Raw genomic sequence first — 23,470 nt, forward strand, 5'->3', positions numbered from 1 at the left:
GGGCATGGGACGTCCGGCTGACCACCACCAACGACCCCGATCGGCCTCGGATTGCAGTCTGAAAGCACCCCCGCCACCGCGGAGCACCACCGAAGTCCGAAACACACAACACACCGCCTCCGCCAGCTTCCCGCAGCCTGCCGGAAACCAGACCTCGGCTCCGCCTTAAATAGACATCCTTGGGCTTTGATTGGCCATTAAGGTCATGTGCCCACCCCTGGCCCAATCGCTGAGGCTTATTGCACTGTGATTGGCCAGCTCCGGTCATGTGCCGAGAGGGCAGTGTTGGGCCCGCGCGGAGCGGCTACGGCGGCTGAGAGAGCCAGGGCCAGGGGTTGCAGTCCCACGGCTTCCAGGGGCTCAGTAGGGTCGGCCCCGCTCAGGGCGCTCGACGCCCAGGCTCCTGGGAGCCCCGCCCGGGGCAAACCGGTCATCCAATGTGGACAACCAAAAAGACTAATTCGTGCGCTGGCCCCACCCTGACGTGCTCATCCGCCTTTCAGGGATTTTGTTTAATGAAAAATTTCAAACACAGCAAAGTTGAAGTAATTGTACAGCGAACACCACACAGAGTCAGACGTTAACGTTTACCTTCATCAGTCCGTCTTATTGCTAGGCATATAGACGTGTTATAAACAGTTAAAACATGTAATTTAATGGAAAACCCTTTAAAGCAAGAAAATGCTGGACATCGTGGGGAACCGGCTGCGAGAAGCACCCGAATAGATGCAAGTTACTGGAAATACTCTAGTTTTGGAGCTGGAGGTAGGTCTGCAGGTGCTCATTACCTTATTATACCATTATGGTAAATCTATATATATGTATTTTAATTATTTTATTGAGGTCATATTGGTTTATAACGTAAATTTCAAGTGTACATTATTATATTTCAGCTTCTGTATAGACTGCATCATGTTCACCACCAATAGTCTAGTTGCCATCTGTCATCATACATATGTGCCCCTTTATCCTTTTCACCCTACCCCCACCCCCTTCCTCTCTGGTAACAACTAATCTGTTTTCCTTATCTATGTGTTTGTTTATCTTCCACATATGAGTGAAATCATTCCCTGTTTGTCTTTCTCTGTCTGACTTATTTTGTTTAGCATAATACCCCAAGGTCCATCCATGTTGTAGCAAATGGCAAGATTTTGTCTTTCTTTACGGCTGAGTAGTATTCCATTGTATATACATATCACATCTTTATCCATTCATCTGTTGATGGGCACTTGGGTTGCTTCCAAGTCTTGGCTATTGTGAATAATGCTGCAATGAATATATTATTTTTATATTATTAAATTGCAAATATCAGTACACTTCACCGAAAATACTTCAGCACACATACCATTAGCAGGTAGTATTTGTTTATAGATTTTTATTGTTATATTTACAACAAAGTGCACAAATCTTAATCATACAGTCACTGAGTTTTAGAAAATTCATACAACTGTGTAACCTAAGATATTCTCTCGATGACTAGAATATGTCCATCACCCCAGAAAATTCCCATATGCCCTTCCCATTCCATGTTGTGAAATTAATAAGAGAAACCTCAGCTAAATTGGAGTCGGGAAGGCAGGTAAAGGAGAGCTCTCCCCCCCATTGTACATCCTCAGTTGCTCCAAACAGAAAGAGAAGTGCGCTTTGTTGACACAAATAATCCATAATCAATCTATAACTCAAAATTGGGGTGAGTTTATTATGAGCCAGGTCTGAGGGCTATAGCCCAGGATCCTCAAGGAAGGAAGGGCACCAAAGAAGTGGGGTGTACAGAGTGGTTATTGCCGTCTTGGAACAAAGAGCATCCATCATATATGACAGGAACATCTCTTTTTCTAGTGTCACAGGATGCTTAGCTGGCACAGCAGATCTGTGGTTAGCAGGTCAGTGATCACAAGGTGAGCACAGCAGGTTGGTAATTAACCTTAGTTTCCAGGAAGAGATGCTCATCCTTAAAGAAATGCTGATATGGGGAGAAGTTACATCCCTATCTCAAAAGGGCATTGTTCTTGTCTTTGTGAAATTTTAAATGTTTAAAGCAGTTGTACAATGCATGCTCAATAGAGCACGTCAACCCCTTTGGAAAAACAAGGTCAGGCTGAATTTGTTTTAAACCAAATGGCTTCCCCGTATACTCCAGTTTAGCCCATTGCTTTTCATTTATTTATCAGTTTGCATCTTCCACAGGAAGTAGAACTGCTTTACTACTAAGCAGGAGGAGGGAAGATTTCTCTCTCAACCCTGCAACAGCCCAGCCAATAAGATACTATAGCAACCCAGCCAATGAAAAGCCACAGCCACCCTGAACTCTTACTTTCCTCCAGTGAACTTTCACTTATTACTACCCCTCCCTACTTCCTCTTTTTCTCTGTAAAAGCAAACTCTTCTCCTTGTTTCTCTGGATTTGTCTATGGTCCATCATAGCTACATATCCTAAATTGCAATTCTTTTGGTTATTTCCAAATAAACTCATTTTGCTGGTAAAATAACTGGCTATTTTATGATAAAATTGACTTCAAGTGGTGTCAGAAAGTGGGATCTGAAGGAGGCCACCCCCGAGAGATGACAACCCCTGGAATCCAGTGAGGTACCCACACCAAGCCCCTTCTGCTCGTTGCTTTTGTGCATTGCCACCTTCTTTCAGTTTGGTAAGTCTCCTCTCGGGTTCCGAGATCCATTCTCCTTTATTTATTCAGGATCGTGAAAGGCTTTGGCTTCTCTGGGTCAAGGCTTCATCCTTGGTGAGTACTCAGTTATTTTCATTTTGGAAGAGTGCTGAAACTTTGGTGAGGTTCTATTTGTAATCAAGCTAGCTGGGAATTTTTTTTTTTGCCCTTGGGAAAATGTGAGAAATGGGATCCCCATCATCTAAATGCTCTAAGGGCAGCCCTCCTTCAGGGACTCTGGCCAGTTTTATATTTAAAAACTATGGTCCCTCCTCATGCACGTTTTTAACTAAATGGACCAATTTAACCAAAAATCACTTAGAACACCAATGGCCATTGTGGGGAATTTTTGATTTCCCCAAATTTGCTTTTCTCAGAACTAAATTAGAAAGCCTCAGCTCTAAAATTATATGGACTGAATAGGATGCCTATTTTAATTGGTAGCTTGAGGTCTCCAAACATATTTGGGACTTTAAAATTGCCTCTCTGCAAAACACCGTATCTAAATTAACAGAGACAACCAAACAACTAAAGGAGAACAAAATGGCTTCTGAAGCTTCATGTTCCTTGAGTTCTCCTCCCCTGACACCTTTGTCTCAGGTGCCATCTTGTTTGTCTCCCCCAGCTCCTTGTCTCAGGCCTCACCCTGGCAGCCATCTTGTAATCAGGCTGCACCCCTAATGCCATCTTCCTCTTTCTCTTCTGCAATGCAACCCACCTCCTCTGTACCCTGTGCTTCCCCATTCTAATCCTGTTGCCCAACTTCCTTTATTCTTTGAAGCTGTTAGAACCTCCTCCTTTAAAGTTAAACTCTCAGAGGATCCAAGTAAACCCCATATTCCTCATGTTCCCTGGAGTAAAGCTGAAATGTGAACCATAGGTAAGGATTTTCCAAAAGCAACTGAAGACCCCCATAGATTTGCTGAATTTAGTATATTTGTTCAGACCTACCAACCGGGGTTTTCAGATTTATATCAAATAATCCACATGCTTGTAGCTGAAGGTCAGGCCCAACACTGGATGAAGCTGGCCCAATGAGAACATGCTGAAGGGACTTAGAAAAACAAATATCTAACTTTTGGAAAGATGCTAGAACAGTCACTGGAAATATCCACCACAACAGTCACTGGACGTCTCTAGCTACTCCAATCCCAGTAGCTTTTCCCAGTCCTGTCGATTGGAAGAAAATTCAGGCTTGTGCATAAAAGCCTGATAAACCCGTTCATGACTATCACAATCAGCTTCAGATTGCTTTTAAAGAAAATTCTGTCCTCCTCATGGATGTTAAATCCACTCGGGTAGCTTATACTTCTATGTTTGTTAATGGGCTGAATGGGGACCCTTCCCTCCTAGTGAAAAGGACCCAGATGGAACAGAAGACCATGTCCACTGCAGGTTTGGTCAATTGTGCTTACTCACACCCTAGAGGATTCAACAACAACAACGAAAGAGCCACAAAAATCCCTAATTTTCAGCTTCAACAAATGGAGGCCCCTGGACAGAACTAGAAACTTCCTGGTCTCCGTCATTACTGTAAAAAAGCCAGGGCGCTGGAAAAAGGATTGCCATAAGCTAAAAGGGCTTTTCAGTCCCCCAACCAACCCCTCCAATGCCTTCCTAATCCCCAATGACGGAGTTCCGAGGAACCACAGGGGCTCTTCCCAATGCTTCCCCTTAATCACCTTGGGGAAACCACTCTCCAGATTGGGGATGAATCTTTCCCAGAACTTACTGACACTGGAGCCACGCTCTCGCTGCTCAACCCCACTGTGATTAAACAGCCCCTGCCTTGGAGTACCGAAACAGCTCCGGTAGTGGGGTCTCAAGCAAACCTCATCAGGTCCCTGCCTCTAAACCCGTCCCCTTTTGTTTGGGCCCTCGAGGGACACTCACTCTCTTCTCCTTAGTTCCTCTACTCCTATTCATCTGTTAGCCTGAGGTTTCTTGGAGAAATACCATGCTGGTGTTTCTCTCTCCCAAAAGGGGGAAATAATTCTAGAATTTGATAGCAGCAGTGACAGCAGCAACCAAAATAAGCAACTGGACAAGTTCAGTGACCCTACAACATCATTTTTGTGCTTTATCTCTGACGATGTTAAGACTAATGTTAAGGGCACTAGCCATCTATCCCTATTAGGTCAGTCACGACCCTCCTTATGGGCAAGGTCCACAACCAACATTGGCAGAATCCATAGTGCGCCTCCTATCAAAATTCAAATAGAGCCTTCAAAGCCTCTCCCTGAAATCAATCAATACCATATAAATAAAGAAGCCCTCCAGGGCATTGGGCTGGTAATAGAAGATTGTAAAGCTCAAGGCCCCCTTATCCCCTGTACCAGTGCCTGTAACACTGTGATTTACCTGTTAGAAAAACCCAGTGGCCAAGGATAGAGATTGTCGAGGACCTCCAAGTGATAAATAACATTGTCATCCCTCTGCACCCAGTTGTGCCTGGCCCTCGTACACTGCTGGCCTCTATCCCACCTGAGAGCAAACTCTTTACAGGGACTGATGTGTGTAGCATGTTCTTCAGTGTCCAGGTGAGGAAGAAAGCCACTTCCTCTTCACTTTCACTTGGGAAGGAAAAAAATTCACCTGGACAGTGATGCCTCAGGGCTTTCCTGAGTGTCCTTTTTACTTTTCACAAGATCTGAAGGCAGGTCTGGATGGTGTTCTTTCTCAGAGGTTCTACTTTGTTGCAGTGTTTAGATGATTGGCTTCTTTGTTCTCCCTCTCAGGCCTCCCCCCCAGGAAGGCAGCTTCCACTTACTAAGGCTTTTAGCCCTAAAGGGACACAAGGTCACCAGGGAGAAACTGCAGTTTGTCCAAACCCAGATTCAGTATTTGGGGCACCTGATTTCAGAATGAGGGCTGCACCTAGATCCAGCCAGGCCTCATGGTATCCTGAGATTCCCCAAACCCCAAACTAAGTATCACCTACGAGGTTTTCTCAGGCTGGCTGGCTACTGCCGAAACTGGATTCCAAATTTTTCTCTTATGGCCAAACCCTTGTATGTCTCACTAGAAAACAAGAACCCTGACCTGATCTTGTGGGGAGAAGAGGATGGCACAGCCTTCAAAGCCTTAAAGGAGAGCTTAATAAATCCCCTGCCCTTGGGCATCCAAACTACTAGCTTCCCATGGATCTTAGTGTGTATCAATGAGCAAACAATCAGGAATGTCTCCCTGACACTGGAGGAGTTGGCCGACTCCACAGCCAAGGCAATTTCAGTTCAGCAACAGTCACTTGACTCACTGGTCAAGGTAGTTTTGGATAATCGTACAGCCCTTGATCAATTACTTGCTGCGCAGTAGCAAACACCTGCGCAGTTGTAAACACCTCCTGTTGCACATGGATAAATGCCTCTGGGGAAGTGAAGACCCAGTTACATGAGATTAGAGAGCAAGTATATTGGCTACAACAAATTGCACCTAAAAAGCCATGGTCTTTTGGTTTGTTCAGCTGGTTACCATCGGGTCTGGGCTCCTGGTTTAGAACCATCCTGCAAACTGGGCTTAAAGTGTTGCTCTTTGTCTTACTCTGTACACTTGTTGTGAAGTTCTGTACCTATTGCCTGCTGAACCTCAGTAAAAATGACGTGCCAAATAAGATGATGCTGGGTCAGCAATTTAAGGTGATCTCCAATGTAGGATCTTGGAGAAACATATACTTTAGATGGGAAATGCCTGAGAGTTCTCCCTCCTAACCTTCCTTGTTACTCAAATGTAGCCTAAATGGTTTCCAACTGCTATGCACTTTCCCTCCAACGTGGGACATGACAACCAGGAAAGGTCCTTCCTGGCACCAAGGAACAAGACCACCATGTGCAGAGAGCCTGACTGTTGATCAGCAATGCTTTCGGCGAAAGACTTTGATCAAAAGGGGAAAGTGTGGAAATTAATAAAAGAAACTTTAACTAAATTGGAGTCAGGAAGGTCTGTTGAGGGAGCTCTCAAACCCTATCACACGTTGCCAATTACATCAAACAGGAAGGGACTTACTCTTGCATCTCTGACAGGTAGTAGAACTACTTCACTACTCAGCAGGAGGAAGGAAGATTTCTCTCCCTGCCTGGCAACAGCCTAGTCAAAGAGAAACACTGCAGCTCAGCCAATGAGAGACTGTAGCAACCCAGCCAATGAGAAGCCTCTACACTTGGGAATCCCAGTTTCCCCTAATGAACTTTTATTTTTTACAGCTCCTCCCTACTCCCCCTTTTCCCTATAAAACAGCTCTCCTCCTTTGTTCTCTGGATTTGCCTATGGTCTGCCATAGCATGCACATCCCAAATTGCAATTCTTTTGGTTATTCCTGAATAAATTCATTTTGCTGATAAAATAACTGGTTATTATTATTATTATTATTTTTTTGTGAGGAAGATCAGCCCTGAGCTAACATTTGATGCCAATCCTCCTCTTTTTGCTGAGAAAGACTGGCTCTGAGCTAACACCCGTGCCCATCTTCCTCTACTTTATATGGGACGCCGCCACAGCATGGCTCAACAAGCAGTGCATTGGCGCGTGCCCGGGGTCCGAACTGGCGAACCCCGGGCAGCCGCAGCGGAGTGTGTGCACTTAACAGCATGCACCACCAGGCCAGCCCCTGGTTATTATTTTTTTTAATTGACAATGTCCACCCCTATGGACCAGAGGCACCTACTGTTTTGTTTTTTTCCACTATAGTTTTGTCAGTTCTAGGAGTTCATATAAATGAATCATACAGTACATACTCTGTGTAAGGCTTCCTTACTTAGCATAATGTTTTTTGAGATTCATTCGTGTTGTTTCATGAATCAATAGTTTCCTTTTGATTGCTGAGTAGTGCCCCATTTTAAACACATCACAATGTGTCTATCCGTTCTATTGATGGATACTTGGGCTGTCTCCAGTTTTGGACCATCATGAATAAAGCTGCTACAAACATTCTTTTTGAAGTCTTGGTGTGGACATATGTTTTTATTTCTCTGGACAGATACCTGGAATTGGATCAAAGGATAGGAGTGTATTTAGTTTTACAAGAGGCTGACAGGTCTTTTTTCTACCATGCTGTTTCAATTTGCATGCCACTGGCAGTGTATGAAGGTTGCAGTTTCTCCACATCCTCCTCAGCACTTGTTTTGTTTTCTTTTTTAATTGTAGCCATTCTCATAGATGTGAAGTGGCATTTCATTGTGTTTTTAATTTGCTTTTTCCTGATGACTAATGATGCTAAGCACTTTTTTCTTCTTTGGAGAAGAACATATCTTTTGTCCACTTTTTTAAATTGGTTGACCTTTTAAAAAATTTTTCCAACAATGGCATTTTATTAGAAATGTACTATCACAGATAATTTCCAGGAGGGCATTTTAAATGGATTATTATACAGAAAAGGAATTTTCAAATACCCAGCTCTGTGCTTAAAATTCTTGGTTAAGATAGCAAAAATGTAGTTGGTCTAATGGGACCACCTAAACTTCTGTGTTGCAAATAGTGCTGCTACAGACCAATTCTAGGCCTCTCATAATTCTGGGCTGCACCCCTCACTCTGCTAGCTTTAGTTGTGTTGCAGAGAGGGTATTTGACAATTGAATAGTAATAAGGTTAGAGTACATTTTATTTAATCTTCTATCATGTAGGCAATTAAAATGTTACATTCGCAAATGCACATATTCCACTTTCTGCCTAGAGATGTAATACATTAGTTTACATCTGGACGCTTTTGCTTCATGTGCTTCAGTTAATGACATTTCCAGTTTACTCTCTTGGGCTGCTTGGCTCTCCTCCTCAAGGCCCAGTGATAATAGACCCCAAACTATGGACTTGATTCCATAAAAGACAGTTGGTATTCACTGAACAGAACATAAAAGACACGCCCTGCCACATCTATGCTTTGGCTAGCCCTTTTTCAAATGTGGTCGAAAAACCAAAAGCGAGGAAGGTATACAGATGGCCAACAGACACATGAAACAATGTTCAACATCACTAATTATTAGGGAAATGCAAATCAAAACAACGAGAGATCACCTTACACCAGTCAGAATGGCTATAATCACCAAGACAAAAAACAACAAATGTTGGAGAGGATGTGGAAAAAAAGGAATCCTCATTCACTGCTGGTGAGAGTGCAAACTGGTGCAGCCACTATGGACAACAGTATGGAGATTTCTCAAAAAATTAAAAATAGAGGGCCGGCCCCATGGCTTAGCGGTTAAGTGTGCACACTCCGCTGCTGGCAGCCTGGGTTCAGATCCCAGGCACGCACCGGCACACCGCTTGTCCGGCCATGCTGAGGCCGCGTCCCACATACAGCAACTAGAAGGATGTGCAGCTATGACATACAACTATCTACTGGGGCTTTGGGGGGAAGATAAATAAATAAATAAAATCTTAAAAAAAAATAGAAATACCATATGATCCAGCTGTCCCACTACTGGGCATTTATCCAAAGAACTTGAAATCAATGATCCAAAAAGACTTATGCATCCCTGTGTTCATCGCAGCATTATTCACTATAGCCAAGACGTGGAAGAAACCCAAGTGTCCCTCGACTGATGATTGGATACAGAAGATGTGGTATATATATACAATGGAATACTACTCAGCCGTAAAAAAGACAAAATCATCCCATTTGCAACAACATGGATGGACCTGGAGGGTATGATGTTAAGTGAAATAAGCCAGACAGAGAAAGACAAATACTGTATGATTTCATTCATATGTGGAATATAAGAAATACATGGATACAGAGAACAGATTGGTGGTTAGCAGAGGGGAAGGGGGGTGAGGGGTGGCTGAAAGCAGTAAAGGGACACATATGTACAGTGACGGACAATAATTAGACTACTTGGGGTGACCATGATGAAGTCTACTCAGAAATTGATAAACAATAATGTACACCCAAAATTACACAATGTTATAAACCATTATGATCGCAATAAAGTTACTGGAAAAAAAAAAGCAAAAGTGAGATATGATGGATTTTTTTCAAGTGTGTTGTTTGACTTTTTATTATAGAGCAGTGGGAGCTCTATATATATTCTGGGTACCAGTCCTTGTCAGATATTAGTTTTGCAAATATTTGCTCCCATTCTGTGGCATGCTGATTGATTTTTTTAACAGTGTCTTTTCAAAACAGACATTTTTAATTTCAATGAAGTGTAATTTATCTATTTATTCTTCTATTGTATTGCCTTCTGTGACCTTCTAAAAAACCTTAGCCTGTCCCTAAGTCAAGAAGACATTTTTCTTTGTTTTTCTCTAAAACTTTATGGTTTTAGCCTTTACATTTAAACCTATGACCCATCACAAATTAACTTTTGTACATGATGTGACAAATGATTCATTTTTTGCCATATGAATGTCCTGTTATTCTGGCACCTTTTGTTGAAAAGACTTTCCTGGGGCTGGCCTGGTGGCGTAGTGGTTAAGTTCACGTGCTCTGCTTCAGTGACCTGGGGTTTGCAGGTTCGGATCCCGGGCGTGGACCTATGCACTTATCAAGCCATGCTGTGGCAGGTGTCCCACATATAAAGTAGAGGAAGATGGGCTCAGGGTGTTAGCTCAGGGTTAATCTTCCTCAGCGAAAAGAGGAGGATTGGCAATGGATGTTTGCTCAGGGCTAATCTTCCTCACAAAAACAAGAGAAGACTTTTCTCTCTCTACTGGATTGCTTTGACACTTTTGTAAAAAGTCAAATGTTATATAAATGTGTGGCTACTTCTGGAATTTGTCATCTGCTTCATGATCTACTTCGCAGTCTTTAGGCCAGTACCACGCTGTCTTGATCACTGTAGCTTTATACCAGGTCTTGAAGGCAGGTAGTGTAAGACCTCCAACTCTGTTCTTTTTCAAGATTGTTTTGGATATTTTAGGTCCTTTGCATTTACATATACATTTAAAATCAGGTTGTAAATTTCTACAAAAAAGCTAGCTGGGATTATGATTGGGAATGCACTGAATCTTGATCAATCTGTGCAAAATGAGATCTTAACAACATTGAGTCTTCCAATTCATAAACATGGTATATCTCTTCATGTATTTAGGTCTTCTTTAATTTCTCTCACAAGTGTTTGTACAGGTCTTGCATTAAAAAAAAAAAAAGTATTCCTAAGTATTTCATGGTTTTTTGAATCTACTTTAAATTGTTTTTATTTCATTTTCACTTGTTTGCTGCTGGTATATAAAAACACAAGAGATTTCTCGTATATTAACCTTGTATCCTTGATAAATGCTAGGTTAGTTCTACCAGTTTTCTTTTTTGTAGATTCCTTAGGATTTTCTACTTAAACAATCTCGCCATTTACAAATAAGAGAGTTTTACTTATTACTTCTCCATCTTTTTGCCTTTTCCTTCTTTCCCTTGCTTTTTGCAATGGCTAGAACCTCAACTAAAACAGGAATTTAAGGGTGATAGTGGGCATCTTGCCTTACTCCTGATCTTTCTGGGAAAATGTAACGTTTCACAATTAAGTGACGTTTTTGTAGCTTGCTGTTGCACAATATCTTTTTCCATCCTTTCGCTTCCCCGCGCCTGTTTCTTCGTTTAAAGTGCGCCTTTTGGAGAAGGCGGAGTTGGAGGGACCAGCCCCACTGGGACCTCTCCCGGGCAGGGCTCAGTGTGTTTAGTTGAAAAGGAGTATCCCACGGCAGAGGGTACGTTCACCTCCACGTTCACACGAGGGCATGGAGGGTCTCGGCCTGGGACCCCACCTGGTGGACAGGGTGCCCGCCTGCGCCTGGCGTGGTGTCGGTTCTTCCGTCCCCGACCCAACCCGGGACCCAGCGAACTCCCGGTGAGAAAGCCCGCCAGGGCAGCGCCCCCACCGCACCGGGGACCCCGAGGGCGCCCCTGCTTCCACCCTAACGGTTCTGCCGGCTTCAGAAGCGGCTGCACTCGCGGGTCGGCTGGGGGGCCAGGCCCAATCTCTGCATCGGGGGCGCGGGTCTCCTCGAGGCGCCCTGGCTGCAGGGGGTGGGGGTCCGCGGGCGCAGAGCCGGCCGGACGTGCAGGGCCGCCCCCTACTTCAAAGGCGCCTCCACACCGGCCGGCGGGGGCCCGACTCCCGCCCCACCCCCGCCCCTGTTCTAGGCCCGGTCACTCTGGCCGCGACTTCCCGCTCTCATCTCCTACGGCCCCCTGCCGCCCCCTCCTCTCGCCCCCTCCCCCCGCCCACCCGTCTGGTGCCCCTCTCCGAGGACCACCCGCTGCCGGGCGCCGGGATCCGGGTGTTCCCTGGTCGCCCCACCCCTGTCGCCCCCTGCAGCCGGGGATCGAGACCCTCACGGGGATGCCCTGAGCTGGACCAGGTCAAAGCCCCTTCCCCGAGGCTCCACCCGGCTGCCCGCCCCTCCCCCGCCGGAGAGAGGACGGGGGTAGGGGGAGGGCCAGGCGGGCCGGGGGCGGGATGGAAGAGAGCCCGCATTCCCTCCCTGTCCTGCCCCGCCGCCCCCCCCCTGCACTCTGGCGTTTTGGTCTCCCGGTTCCTTCCTGCATGAAGCCTCGGTTATCACCCGGGGCTCTGGACCAACGTTAGTTTTGGAATGCCTTTTTTAGCATTCCACATAGTAAGCATTTCTAACTCTTGTTAGGATTGGTATTTCATGCCGAATTCATACAGGCCTTCCAAAGTACAAAGAACATAAAGTTACTTTTGTTTTTTTAAAGAGAATAAAGCGCATCCTATCTTGCAATTACCACGTGGGCTCACTGGCCCTGTCATATTTTTCCTAGATTTTGAGACATTTTGCTCCTTCATCATTCTGGGAATTATTTCGTCATTACCCGTCAACTGTTCTCCATTATGACCACAATGACTACAATAGTAAGAAAACGGAAGGATGGCGCTATCACCGGAAGGATGACAACACAGGGAAATCCGCGCTGGTTGCTCACTTTCCCACTGGGCTGCCCGAGTACTACCCTCTTCCAAGACGGAATAAGAGGGGCCTGCAGACCCGGCTCTCACGGGACCCAGGTAAGGGTTCAGAATCTTCCATTTGCGTGCATCAAGGCACAGAGAAGAAACCTGGCAGAGGGGGAGGAACGGGGAGGAATGGGGTCAGGCAGCCCGCCCCACTGATGGTGGAAGAAACGACTGTCTTCAGATGACCAGGTCGCAGACAGAACTTCCAGCGGTTAAGTGCGCGCTCGGCTTCGCCAGCCGGCCTGTGGTTCGCCGCCCAGATCCTGGCGCACACCAATGCACCGCTTGTCAAGCCATGATGTGGTGGCGTCCCATATAAAGTAGAGGAAGATGGGCATGGATGTTAGCCTAGGGCCACTCTTCCTCAGCAAAAAAAAGGAGGAGGATTGGCATCGGATGTTAGCTCAGGGCTGATCTTCCTCACAAAAAAAAAAAAAAAAGAACTTCCCCACTCAAGGGTCAATGAGGGAACAGGACGTTTCTCACCCAGTTAGTCCTTCAGCAGGACAGTCATGATCACAGTATTTTGCAACCAGCAGCTGGACCATCTTGTGTGACTAAAAGGATGGAGACAGTATTTGTCCATCTTTTGTGATGTCTGTGCTTCAAAACATACTTGACACAAATACAAAGAGGCTTTCTATGTTTAAACTCTTATTAAAATTCTAATAAATATTTTTATCATCCTTTTATTTTTACCTTTGTAAATTATTTGTAATCTGAATTAAAATATAAAACAATAAAAAGGGGACTATTCTGTTTCCTGGCGTGTACTGCCCTCAGCGCCAGTATTGTGCTGCGCCAGGAACACCTGACCCTCCAGGTCCCTTGGCTCTGATACCCGTGGCTGCAGGGGTGAGAGATTGGGGGCCAGGTGTTGGCCTGAAATAGCTGGGAGGGGTGAGGTTGGGGGAGAGTCTTGCAGGGCTGGGGGGGCATGTGGAAGGGGAGCAGGTACACATGTGTAGGAGGTTTGTGAGGGGGCCACATTGTGTGGTGGGTAAGTGGGTTTGTCAAGGGGAAGTAGGCTTGGCAGGGGCAGGCTATGTGTGTGTTTGTGTGGGGGCAGGCTGTGTGTGTGTTTCTGTGGGGGCCAGGTTGCGTATATGTTTGTGTGGGGGCCAGGCTGTGTGTGTGTGTTTCTGTGGGGGCCAGGTTGTGTATATGTTTGTGTGGGCGGCAGGCTGTGTGTGTGGGGCAGGCTGTGTGTTTGTGTGGGGGCAGGCTGTGTGTGTGTGTTTCTGTGGGGGCCAGGTTGTATATATGTTTGTGTGGGGGCAGGCTGTGTGTGTGTTTGTGTGAGGGGCAGGCTGTGTGTATGTGTGGGGGCAGGCTGTGTGTGTGTTTTGTTGGGGGCAGGCTGTGTGTTTCTGTGGGGGCAGGCTGTGTGTGTTTTTGTGGGGGCAGGCTGTGTGTGTGTTTCTGTTAGGCGCAGGCTGTGTGTATGTGTGGGGGGCAGGCTGTGTGTGTGTTTTTGTGGGGGGCAGGCTGTATGGTTCTGTGGGGGGCAGGCTGTGTGTGTGTTTCTGTGGGGGGGCAGGCTGTGTGTGTGTTTCTGTTAGGGGCAGGTTGTGGGAGGGGGAGGCTGTGTGGGGGGGAGCAGGCTTGCCTGGGCCTGAGCCCCTTCCAGGAACCTTCACATATGCTGGGATGTGGTCTCCTGTCACCAGGAGGGCTGCTTTTCCTATATTTCTGCCGTGTGCTGAGTCATCAGCACAGAATGCTTATTTTGAGGAGCAGTTTCCTGGGAAATACCCCTGACCAGCAGCTCTGCATTAGCGCAGACCAGCCTCTACCAGGAAGTCGTGGGCTGGGATGATGACGTCAAGCCATGGAAACACTCGGCCCCACTGCAGACAAACCGTTAGGTAAGACTCAACCCGGCAGAGTTGACTCTTTGCCATGACCTGGAGCCGTAGCAAGCGCGTCAGCTGCCACCCTTCCTAAGAACTGAGCTCCTCCACTGTGCCCCCGCAGGGCCCCAGCGGGGCTGGCCTGGAGTTCCAGCCAGAGCAGCATCCCCCAGGAGCCCCGTCACGGCCCAAGCAGGGTGGCTTCTTTGAGTGACTCTGCCCAGTGTGACCCCCAGCTGTCCCCAGGCCTTTGTCCAGGGCAGTGTCCACCCGCAGAGGGGAGCAGTGGGCAGACTGGGTCGGGGCAGGAGTGAAGCATGTGGAAGGAGAGCCGCGTTTGAGGCCCTGTGAGTATGTCAGAGGTGCCCAGGGACTGGAAAGATCCACACAGCCGATGCTTGTCAAAGCGGTGAAGCAGGTTTTGTTCAGTAACTCTGCCAGTAGGGAAAAGGCTGAGCTCCATCCAGACTTGTGCAGAGCTGACGGGGCATTTTAAAGGGAGAAGGAGGCCATAGGGAGCGGGATGGCTCTGTAGGGTCAGGAAGGTGAAAAATTACAAAAGCGAGAAGGGGCTGCTCGATGTGAAGCCCATCTGGGCTTGCGAACTGGCACTGATCCGAGTCAGATTCCTGCTCTCCCACGGGGAATGGGAGATGGGGCCCTATTTTCAGGTGTTGGCTGGAACCCCTCTCAATGGCCAGATGAAGAGTGGCAGTCAGAGGTGAGCGACAGTGGGGTGCTGGGGCCCTGGAGCAGAATGTCTGGGAAGGGACAGCGAACCATCTGTTCTGCAGAACGCTGGCTGCAGCCTTGGGAGACAGTCGCCGTGCGGGGAGAGGTCTTTACGTTCCTCCTGAAGGATGACGGGCCTGGGGGACAAGCTGGAGGTCTAGGAGATGGGATTGAAAACCGGGCTGAAAGAGAGAGGCCTCCCCTGCTGTTGTAAGACCCTTAACGTTGGTGACAGGCCTTAAAGCCCAGGACTTCACCATTACAGAAGTTTTCATGCCCCAAATGGAGTTTCCAGGGATGGGAAGCCTGGAGTGGCCTCAGAACCTGCAGGCAGGTCAACTGCGAGGACATTAAAATCCCCCAATCTGGGGCCAGCCTGGTGGCATAGTGGTTAAGCACGCGTGCTCTGCTTCAGCAGCCCGGGGTTCGCAGGTTTGGATCCTGGGCGCGCACCGATGCGCTGCTTGTCAGGCCATGCTGTGGTGGCGTCCCATATAAAGTAGAGGAAGATGGGCACAGATGTTAGCCCAGGGCCAGTCTTCCTCAGCAAAAAAGGGGAGAATTGGCATCGGATGTTAGCTCAGGGCTGATCTTCCTCACAAAAAAAGAAAAAGTCCCCCAACACCATCCAAGGAGCCAAGCTGTGGGCCGATTAGGGGTGTGCAGAGTGGGTCTGGGAGGGTCGTTCAGAGGAGCAGAAGCTCCAGCAGGCAGTTAGAGGTTTAGATGAAACAAGGGACTTGCTGCTGGCATTTGGCCTCCTGCCGTTGTGGGGCTGGATGCGGGGGCAGTCAGGAGGGCAGGGGGCACGATCAGCTGGGCCCCACCAGGGCAACCTCCAAGTTGGATGAGGTGGGTGTCCTGGGGGGAAGTGGAAGCCCCTCACCATGGAGGCAAGTGCACCTGCTGTCCTTCCTTCCAGACAAGTCTTGAGGCCACCCCAGTCGCCCAAGCTGCCCTCAGAAACTGAGGGGCCATCTTGAGCCTGGAGCCTCATCCAGGCCAGGCTTAGGCCCCTGCAGAGTCTGCTGTGAAATGAACCCAACAGTGATGCCCCGAGCCTCACAGCCCCATTCCCTCTGCCCCCACACCCCCAGGGCCCCACAGTCCCTCTCCCACTGCCCCCCTGCCCCCTCCAGCCCCACACCCAGGCCCCAGGCCCCAACCCTTCCACATGTGCTGTGGTCAGACCCTCTAACTGTCACCAGTCTGTGGGGTTAAGTGCCTTCCCTGGTGCGTCAGCACCTCTGGTCGTGGCCGGAGGCACAAGCCTGTGTGGACAGCCCGGGGCTCAGCTTCTGGGAGTTGCCTGTGGCACCTGGCCCGTGTTTCTTCATCTCTGTGAACAAGACCTCCTGTGCGAGAGGCTCTACTTCCCACACCATTGCCAATACTGTATTACAGAGTTTTGAAACTTTTGCTAATTCCCAGGTGAAAATTGCATTTGGCAGCTGTGCTTTGCATTTCTTTAAGTGGGAGTGAGCCCGAGCATTTTCATGCTTGTCTACGTCATTTGTTTGACCTGCCTGCTCATTCCTCCCATTCTTACTGATTTCGGGAGTATGCTCTGTCAAGGAAATTGGCTCCTTGCCCTCTGCCCACCCAGCTCCCCGCGTCACTGACTCTGGGGGATGAGCCCCACTGGTCCCACCCTCCCGACACTCCCAGCCTCTTGGTTGGTTTTTAAAGTTCTCAAACCCTGGACCCCCAAACCATCATGGAACATTGTGGGGATGCTCATTTCTCCGGGAGGGGTGACAGCCTGGCGAGACCCTCTCATTGGTGTGTGACACACGCCCAGCCCACTGAGGAAGTCTCCTCGAGGCTGGGGCTTCTTGTCAAAGCCCGCTGCCACCTCTGGGCCTCAGTTTCCCCATCTGCCAACGAGGGGCTGGACTCCATGAACTTGGCACTCCCTTCCAGGCCTGGTGTGTCAGCCTGGAAACGCTAGCTGGGCCAGCTCCCTGCCCCTGCCTCTGTCCTGCCACCAGAGGGCAGGCGGCCCTCCTTGGAACCCAGGCCACCTTCTGTTCCGCATCGCTCCGCAGGAAGGCAGCTGCTACAGTGTGGACCAGGATGGGTTAGGGCCGCATAGTGCCCGCAGGGGCTTGGATCCCAGCGCAGCCACCATGCTTTGCGAGGCTGGGCGCTGGGACACTTTCTGAGAGCTTGTCACCTGCGGGCAGTAAGGCTCTCAGAGGCAGGCCTGGGGCTGGCCCTGAGGATTCCAGCAGACAGAGGAGACGGAGTTGCCGGCAGGGCACGGTCTGGCAAAGGTGTGGAGGGGACCTGTAGGGTGTGCTGTGACACAGCTGCCCCTCAGGGCCTCTCCCTTGTTCAGACCTGCCCTTGGGTCCTCGGAAATGGGTGGAGAAGCCTCAGGCCCCACAGACCCGACTTGGCCCGGCAAAGGGTCCTAGGGGCTGTGAGAGGGTGGCCAGCTGAGATGGGCGGTGTCCCGGGTGCTGGGCAGAGATGGTGGGAAGAACGGGGCCAGGACTCGTGGACCAGGACCACCCAGCTGCAGGTGCACAGAAGGGACTGGGTAGGGCCGTTGGAGCTCAGTCCAGACACCAAGGAGCAGGGACAGTGGCATCTTGGGGGCAGGTCCGACTCAGGGGGGGCTCTCTGGGTGAAGAGGGGGAGGCTTTCTAGTCTGGGTGTTGGGCAGCAGGGGATCCTGAACAGAAATGGAAGAGTCAGGGTGGCCTTGGAGCCCTTGCACTGGAGCCGAGAGAGAGGCCTGTGCATGAATCCAGCATACTGGAGAGCCGACCTGGGGGACACACAGTGTCCTAGGGAGTGGATGACAGGGAGAGGATGAGAAAGGAGACCCCGCCTCTAAGCAGCTGTGGCATGCCTGAGCCTTTAGGAGAGCTGGAAAGTTTCATCCCACCATGATGGGGTGGGGGTATAATGGGATGTGAAACCGTGGGGGGGGGGTGGAGGGTGCCCCAGGCAGTGGGGCACCTGGTGGGAGCCCCAGACCAAGGGAAGATGGTGATTTTGGGGGTCGAGAGAGCACCCTGAGAAGAGGCATGACATGGTCTTCCTGCCCACCCATGAGAAAGAGGAGAGAAAGAAAACCTGGCCTCCCATGGCGGCCACAGTGGGACCTGGAGGTCAGGACACAGATGACCAGTACCCCCTGGGCTCAACTCGGCTGCAGTCCAGAGGCTCCTCAAAGACCTGGGGACCCTAGGGGCGGCGTCTTACCCAGAGCGCCTGGGGACCCCAGTGCCCAGCTGGTTGATCTTTATTTTATTTATTTATTTATTTTTTTGTGAGGAAGATCAGCCCTGAGCTAACATCCATGCTAATCCTCCTCTTTTTGCTGACGAAGACAGGCTCTGAGCTAACATCTATTGCCAATGCTCCTCCTTTATTTTTTTTTCCCCCAAAGCCCAGTAGATAGTTGTATGTCATAGTTGCACATCCTTCTAGTTGCTGTATGTGGGACGCGGCCTCAGCATGGCCGGAGAAGCAGTGCGTTGTTGCGCGCCCGGGATCCAAACCCAGGCCACCAGTAGCAGAGTGCGCGCACTTAACCGCTAAGCCACGGGGCCAGCCCCCAGCTGGCTGATCTTTTATCAACAGCAGCCCCCTACAGTGCGCCAGCTTTGGGCAAGATGATGACTCAGAGGAGCCCACGACGGGGTCTCCCCAAGGTTTTCTGGTATCTTCCTCCATGGTCTCTGGGCCGCTTTGATCTTTGACTCAGGAGGCCCCAAGACTGTGCTGAGCTATGAGCACAGAGAGGGTATGGGCCGCTGCTCCCAGGAGCTGGAGGAAGAGTCTCTGCTGCAGGGTCTGGGGGTGTGGGGGGCCTGAGGTCCATTGTGGGGACTGCCTCAGCCATTTGCTGTGTCACTGGCCTTCTGGGTCCCTGGGTCCCATTTGTCAAATGGGGAGACGCCACCCCTCTTATAGGTCTTTCAATGAAGTGGAGCCCACCCCCCACCTCCTGGGCTGCTCTTGTGTGAATCAGGTGGCGGGGGGCAACAGTTTTGATGCTGTCCCTGAAATGCTTGACCAGCTGGGGAGGACCTGGCGGCAACTCCCCACTTCCACAGGGGTTTGGGGTGTCCCCTGAAGGGATCCCTCCCTCCTGGGCCATCCATCGGGGTGGGGACCCAGGGGGCCTGGGGCCTGTCACCCGGCTGGCTCCTCCCGGCCCAGGCTTGGTTTTGTTAAAGGAGGTGGCAGGGCCCCGTCGCCCAGTGAGGACTAAATGCATTAAATGACCAGCGAAACCAACGGCTTGAGGCTCAGAGAGGCAGATGCTGCAGGAGTGTCTGAGGAACTGTGGGAGCCCCAGGGCCAGGGTGTCATCTGAGCAGGCAGGCCACCTGCCTGTGGTCAGTTGGTCCCCTGGGAGACCAGGGAAGCTTAGGGAGGCCCTGGGCACTGTCCACTCAATAGCAGGGTGATCAGAATCTGCAGAAGGATGGCATCCTTGGCCGGGGGACTGAGAGGGGGAAGAAGAATAGGAGGAGGGGGAGGAGGAAGAGGGAGAAAGAAAAGCTGTCAGGAGACAAGTAGCAGCTGGGGAGGGCTGGCAAAGGGCTCCAGAGGCCTGGGCCCCCGGCGGTGGTGGGAGCAGCGCCCAGTGTAGGGGGGGCCTGGACACCTGGACTGTGGCGGGACAGCGGCTAAGCAGGGGCAGGGCAGGGCGCACTGAGGACTCCAGCTCGGGCCTGGCCTTCAGGTGGCTGTGGGTGTTCGTTTGTCGTGGTGGTGGTGGGGAGAACATACTTTATTTACCCACCAGTTACCTGATTTAGGCGTGTGAAAGACATGGGTGCCCGGATGTGGGCACCACTTGTGCTATTGCCCCGTGGGTGTTGGAGACGATGGGGGAGGGAGATGGGGAGGGTTGGGGAGGACTGGGGAGGGCAATGGGGGAAGGGTTGGGGAGGATGGGCAGCTGCAGGCCTGAGCAGGGCTGGTGGCGGTGCGAGGCCAGTGGGGGCGTGAGAACTTGGAGGGGGGTGTTGCAGGCCCGGTAGCTCCTTCCTGCACCCTGACAGCAGCCCCGATCCGGGAAGGCAGCCTCGCAGGCAGCAGACAGACAGATGCCTGTGGGCAGACTGACATTTTAGCAGCCGCTCATCTCAGAGCCTGCGGGGGAGGCACGGGTGGAGGAGGAGTCTCTTTGTGTCCCCCAGTCCTGCAGACCTGAGAGTGCTCAGCCCGGCAGTGAGGGGGGCCACATCTCCCGGAACCACCCTGACTGGTGGCCCACCACAGGTTTGCTTGCAGCTCCCCACACTCAGGCCGCAGCCCCTCCCAAGGCCTGGAGGGTCGGGTGTGGTGTAAAATTTGCTAAAGATGTTTTAACCACAATGGTCTCGACCTCTCTCCTTCCACTGTGCTTGCCTGTCAAGTGGCCTCCGGCTGGCCCAGAGCATCTCTGCAGCCCAGCCAAGGGGAAGTTGGGCTGGGGATAGATTAGGTTGGGTTTATGGGAGTCTATTTACCAGTGTGCAGTGACTCAGAGATCGATGAAGTTTTTGCTAGCTGTCTGGGAGAGGGATGGTATGCTGGGGAGAATGGAGTCCCCCCAAATTTGTGTCCACCCAGATCCTGTGAATGGGACCTTATTTGGAGATAGGGTCTTTGCGGATGTAGTCAAGTTAAGATGAGGCTATCTTGGATAGCTCTAAATCCAATGTGACTGGTATCCTTATAGGAAGAGATAACTTAGGACACAGACTTGCAGACACAGAGAGGAGGCCACATGAGAACGGAGGCCGAGATCAGAGTGATGTGGCCATGAGCGAAGAAATGAAAAAATTGCTGGCAGCCACCAGGAGCTGGGATACGCCTGGAGCCGATTCTCCCTCAGAGCCTCCAGAAGGAACCAGCTTGCCTTGATTTTGAACTTCTGGCCTCCAGAATTGTGAGAAAATAAATTTCTGTTGTTTTAAGTAATTTGTTTATAGTAATTTGTTATGGCAGCCCCAGGAAACAAATACAGATTTCTTCCAGGCACACCCGCTGCTCCTGGGCCAGCTCTCCGGCTTCATGACACAGTGGTGCACAGCAGGAGGGTGGACGGAGAGCTGCCTGTGTCCTCTGGTGGGCTGGGTGGCAGTGGTGGCCGAAGAAGGAGGTGTGAAGTGTATGGAGCCTGACATTGTTGGCGGAGGCCTGGGGACTCATCCACACCGGTCAAGACACACGTTTTCACCTCCAGTACTGCGCTCCACGATGCAGCGGACACAATTATAACTGCAGCAGCCCCCTTTTTTCTTTTTTGATGAGAATCTCAAAAAATAGAATTTCCCAGAATCCCTGTGTTTGTAGGGAGGGAAGACACACGTTCTGTTCATCCCCAACTAGCCGAGCACATCCCATTCACAGAGAAAATGGTGTCACAAAATTGTGGTCATCTGAAGACGCAACCAGAGAGTAGGCAGTGAAATTATGTAGCAAAAAGTAGAATGGTTGCTGGTGTCAGTTAATTTAAAAATATTGTTCTTTTTTTTTTTTTTAAAGATTTTATTTATTTTATTTTTTGCCCCCAAAGCCCCAGTAGATAGTTGTATGTCATAGCTGCACACCCTTCTAGTTGCTGTATGTGGGACTCGGCCTCAGGATGGACAGAGAAGTGGTGCCTCGATGCGCACCCGGGATCCGAACCCGGGCCGCCAGCATCGCAGTGCGCGCACTTAACCACCAAGCCACAGGGCCGGCCCTAAAAATATTGTTATTCCTGGATATTTTGGATGCTTTTTAAAATTTGTAATTTCTTTTCTCATTCTAAATAAATATTTGGGATAAACACCGACGCACCGCTTGTCAAGCCATGCTCATATAAAGTAGAGGAAGATGGACACAGATGTTAGCCCAGGGCCAATCTTCCTCAGCAAATAAAGAGGAGGATTGCCATCAGATGTTAGCTCAGGGCTGATCCTCCTCACAAAAATAAATACGGAAATTAGTAAATAAATAAATAAATATTCGCTTCTGGACCTGTGATTTTGTGTTTGTGTCCTTAGAGAGCCCCCTCAGTTTGTGTAAGCTCGAGCACCACTGGCTGGGCCGGCTGCTTCCACCTCAGAGCACTCTGTGCTGCCGGCCTATGTGTTGTACTCACTGACCCGATGTCGGCAAGGCTGTCTGCCTGAGCCACATCCTGGGGCTTTTCTTCCTGAGCTGGGACAAGATGTGGGAGCCCGGGCCTGGGGAGGGCAAGGCGACCCTGGGGTGGTGCTGGGGGTTGGGGGGGTGACCACATGGCCCTCCGGCTGGCTCCCCGCCAGAGGCCCCTCCCAATGGTCTGGGATAACTTACAGCCCACCTGCCCCTCCTCAGATGCCCAGAGCCCAGTTCCTCATAGGCTCACTCTCCTGTTTTGTGTGTTATTTATTTTTCCCCTGCACATGTGCCCCTCCCTGCCCTCCCATCGGTGGTTCTCTCGAGTCTGAAGTGCGCCGTCCTACGGGTCTAGCTACGGTAACATGCACTGCTGTTTTGTGTGTGCGTGTGTGTAACTCGTGTAAACTGCATTGGGCCTGCAGACCTCTTTCTGTCTCTCTGTTTTTGCTCAGCACCTGATGGCAGTAAATGATCATTAAAAAAAAGTTTCACGTATGCTGTACAATAATGTCTGTTTTCTGTTTGATGAGTGTGGAATTGCCACACTCATCAAATGCACGATTGATTCTGCAAAATGCACGTTTCAGATCTGAGGAGGCACATTAAGATTTCAGGTTTAGAGCCAGAAATGATGGCCTAGCAGTTAAAGTTCAGTGCTCTCTGCTTTGGCGGCCAGGGTTCATATCCCAGGCGTGGAACCACACCACTCATTTGTCAGTAGCCGTGCTGTGGTGGTGGCTCACGTAGAAGAGCTAGGAGGACTTACAACTAGAATATACAACTATGTAATGGGGCTTTGGGGAGAAAAAAAAAGCAAGAGAGGAAGATAGGCAACAGATGTTAGCTCAGAGCGACTCTTTCCCAGAAAAAAAAAATTCAGGCTTAACCGTTGGCTAATCCATTTCTCCCAGAGGTTACATCATTCCTGGCCTTACATGTTTTGCCTGTTAATTTTAGAATCGTAGATGTTCACATTGGTTATATATTTTTGTTCTATTGTTACTTTCACCAGTATTACTATTTTGTCAGAAAATAGGATTGATAACTGCAGCTTTCTTTTGGTTCATATGTGCTTTTTACATATTTTCCATCCTTTTATTTCCAACCTATTGGTGGGTGTCCTTTTGTTTAAAGTGTGTCTTTTGGGCCAGCCCCGTGGCTTACTGGTTAAGTGCGTGTGCTCCGCTGCTGGCGGCCCGGGTTCGGATCCCGG

General features: G+C 49.8%; 1 long non-coding RNA gene across 3 annotated transcripts; it reads left to right on the plus strand.

Moving 5' to 3' along the window:
• The first annotated feature begins 340 nt into the window (after positions 1 to 340).
• On the plus strand, positions 341 to 22,071 carry LOC147915089 (uncharacterized). Of its 3 annotated transcripts, XR_015554791.1 has the most exons (5): positions 2,360 to 2,648; positions 12,376 to 12,619; positions 14,239 to 14,436; positions 20,846 to 21,055; positions 21,145 to 22,071. It is a non-coding gene; the product is annotated as an uncharacterized LOC147915089 (long non-coding RNA). The 3 variants fall into 3 exon arrangements; XR_015554792.1 differs by lacking the exon at positions 14,239 to 14,436 and having other exon boundaries at positions 2,362 to 2,648; positions 21,145 to 22,070; XR_015554793.1 differs by lacking the exons at positions 14,239 to 14,436; positions 20,846 to 21,055; positions 21,145 to 22,071 and adding an exon at positions 341 to 765 and having other exon boundaries at positions 2,521 to 2,648; positions 12,376 to 13,444.
• The last annotated feature ends 1,399 nt before the right edge of the window (positions 22,072 to 23,470 follow it).

This window comes from Ceratotherium simum, chromosome 16 (genome assembly GCF_057802395.1).
Source record: "Ceratotherium simum simum isolate JZ-2026a chromosome 16, ASM5780239v1, whole genome shotgun sequence".
Lineage (NCBI taxonomy): Eukaryota > Metazoa > Chordata > Mammalia > Perissodactyla > Rhinocerotidae > Ceratotherium > Ceratotherium simum.